The sequence below is a fragment of the Dendrobium catenatum genome, unplaced genomic scaffold, assembly GCF_001605985.2.
Source record: "Dendrobium catenatum unplaced genomic scaffold, ASM160598v2 fragScaff_scaffold_1521, whole genome shotgun sequence".
NCBI lineage: Eukaryota > Viridiplantae > Streptophyta > Magnoliopsida > Asparagales > Orchidaceae > Dendrobium > Dendrobium catenatum.
Genome location: NW_021319983.1, coordinates 567,799 through 571,356, shown reverse-complemented (window position 1 = coordinate 571,356; position 3,558 = coordinate 567,799).

Sequence of the window (3,558 nt, the reverse complement as noted above, 5' to 3'; positions counted from 1 at the left end):
AAGTATTCTAAGAAAAGGAAAGCCCTATTTCATCCTTGGATATAATAAAACTTTAAAATTAATTTTTGATGATATATCAATATAAAATAGGGCTTATATACCTCAATTTTAAATAGAAAACTTAAAGAAAAATACTAATATCATATTATCCTCATATAAATTTGTATCAAAATGAACTTAAAAATAATCAGATTTGCTTTGAGATCAGTGATATATACAAAAAATTTTAGATTGCACCAATCTCAAAAAATTTGAATAATGGGAAATAAAAAAGTAATTAATTTGTTCACAGGTTTTATTTTTATCATATTTTGCTTCAATTCCCAGCTTTCAGATAGTGTAGAATAAATAACTTTGATTTTTTTTTATTTTTTAAAAAAGGTAGTTAGTTGGCTAACTTTAACAACCATTAATCTCTTCAAGTTAAGGCTGAGGCAGTGGTTATAGACCAAACTACGCGGCTGCTACGTACATCAATCGTTATCCAAATAAAAGCTTGTTGTTGCTTCCATGTAGAAAAAAATTATTTCATTAGCTCTTCATTTATAATATTTTGAAAAATAAAATAATAAAGTTTAAAAGACACACATTTGTATCAAATCTTGTTGCGTGTTAGAAAATTTACGTCGGTAGAGTGTATGTTTATTTTCTTAGCTTTATACAGAAGTTCAGCACGCGTAAATAAAAGTTACGAAAGAAGAGAAAAAAAGTTTATTTGGAAAGCAAATAAAGGAAATACCACAGGGCCTGATCTAGTTGTAATAACTCACTATATGATAGGAGATACAGTAATAGTTCATCGCAATTGAGGAAAATGAGATTATATACCGTTAAGTTTACATATATGATTCATGTTATAGGAATTATAGAAATTAGTTGTCCACAAGAGGATAGTTAAAGCCCAAAGAGAGCGGTTTTATTTTATTAGTCAAGTGGCAATAGTCGGATGACAAAAATCTGGCGATGTTGGTGACGATTGTTGATGGAGGTCATCGACAATGATCGCTAGAAATTGCTATAGAGTTCTTTAGCTCTCAGCTCTTCAATCTCCCCTTTATATTGAAAATGAGGACCTAATTATAGCCTTATTGAGATAGACACTATATAGTACGGTCTAGATTGATCTCTTGATCGGAGATCATTTATCAAACATCTGAGTACCTTAATAAGGTCATAATCGAATGATCTTTAGCTTTTTAGATTCGTCTCGTCCAACCACTTGATTTGACTATATACACATAATATAGAAAGAACGTTTGATCCCTCAATTAGTTTTTATAAGTTTTCAAATATATTTCACTTGCTTGATTTAAGTGTATTTAAAGTCAAATTGGATCATTTGTGGTGCTGATGGGTTTGTCTCATTCAGGCATTCAGTTAAACTATAAATTTGCATAAATTAGAGTTTGGCTTAGTTAATTCCGGAAGTTTCTAATTCAAATATTGCATGAAGATTCAAGTCCATTAAGCAAATTGTTTGGAGACTTGTCAAATCTTAAAGAGAAATAGGATATAAAATTATAAGTATTGGTATAGAGTACTAATTAAATAGAAAAATGAAGTCATTTAAAATTAGTTTGAAAATAAAATAAAAAATTTTATGATATATGAAATATAGAGATTTATAGTGAAATTAGAATTATAATTTTTATAATTTCATAATTAATATAATATTTCATATTTTAAAATGCTCTGACTAAAAAGTATGATTTCCTAAATCATTTGTTAACCTTGAAATGGTCACTAAAAAATCATAAAAGCATATCTTTGGACTCATAATGTTCCTTACTTGATGAGACAATTCAGGCCATTTGTGAATACATAAATTGTAAAACAAGAAATATTCTTATACAATTAATAAAAAAATTATAATAATTTTACATATTAAAATGTTTTGTAATAATTTTAAAAAATATTAGCAGATTCAATAATCCTAAAAATTGAGTGCTATGGCTTTCTAATAAAAAATAAAATATTATAAAAGAGTTCTATTTTGAGATATCATATTACAAAATACATTTTTCTTTGTCCATAATTATATAAATTTTCAAATATAGCAATAGGTGAAATGATTATCATAGAGTAATGAAAAATAACCTGGGAGAACCTGTTTATTAAACAGGTTAAAAATTTAACCTGAATTTTACTTGTTGAAACACTTATTCTGTGTGGTCAAACCAAATCAGACTTATCAAGATACAAAATAGACAGGACTAGGGCTGCAAAAGAATCGAGTATGTCAGTGTTCACGTTTGAGTTCGCATATCATTAGCTTGTTCAAATTCGGTTCATGTTTGATTCGAGCTTTATTGTTTGTGTTCATGTTTGATTCGTTTAATTTAAGGGTGTCCATGTTTGGTTCATGTTCGATTTATTTAGTGCTTATCGATCTTTAAACAAATAAGCCTTAACAAGCTATGTTCGTGAACATATTTGACAAACAATCTAGTGAACAAACAAATCTTAAATTTGTTCGTGAACATCTTAAACAAGCAATCTAGCAAACATGATCAAACATTAAATATCTCTTATTCATGAAATGAAATTTATAATAAAAGTAGTTGTCTATTTAAAATGAAAATATGATTAATCAATATGAATAAATTTTCAAATTAATTTGATGTTCTTCAAGTTTGTTTAATTAGTTAAACGATAAAAATGAGCTTTAATCAAACCGAGCATCAAATAGCTCATCGAATGCTTGGTTCGCTTGCAGCCCTAGACAGGACAAAATTTGTGCATTCCCAAACTAAAAAAGAAAAATTGCAAATAATTTTGTTTATTATTATTATTATTCAAATTTTTATTAATTAATAGAAAAGTTGAATGATTCTACTGTGTCGACTCATTTATTTATTTTTATATGTTCTAAGGGTTCGTTTGGGATGGTTTTTTACTGCTGCTTAGATTAGCTTTCTAATACAAAAATTTTAAAATTTTTATTAAAAAGCTTCTTTAAGAAGCAGCATAAAAGTCGTTCCAAATGAAGCCTATGTTGACCCGTGCTTACTTCAAAGCTGAACGAGCCGAATAAGACTACGGTATTCAAAAACAATTTCAAACACGATACAATTCAAAGGAATCAAAATTCTAACGAACTAAACACAAACGCACATCTGACTCACTCAAAGTTCAACTCATTACGCCTCTAACTTTATTTATTCCTTTCAAAACGAAAAAAAAAAATTAAAAAAAATATTAATTTTTACTCTACTTTTTTTTTCTTTTTTTGAACATTTAAGTCAATTAAGATAAATTCACACATACTCACATACATAAGTTTTAAATCTAAGACATCCTGATTAATAGGCAAAACTCACAACTACCATTAGGGGTGTCAATTTCGGGTCACGGGTCGGGTTCGGGTCGAACCCGAACTGACCCGAGTTCAAACAGGTCAACCCTAACCCGACCCGGGTAGACAAACGGGTCGAAAAACCGAACCCGGACCCGACCCGGCGGGTTGCCGGGTTGACACGACCCGACCCGGTTTGGGTGGCCGGCGCCGGAACCGCGGCGGCCGACGGCGGCGGACGCGAGCGCGACGGGCGGACGCGA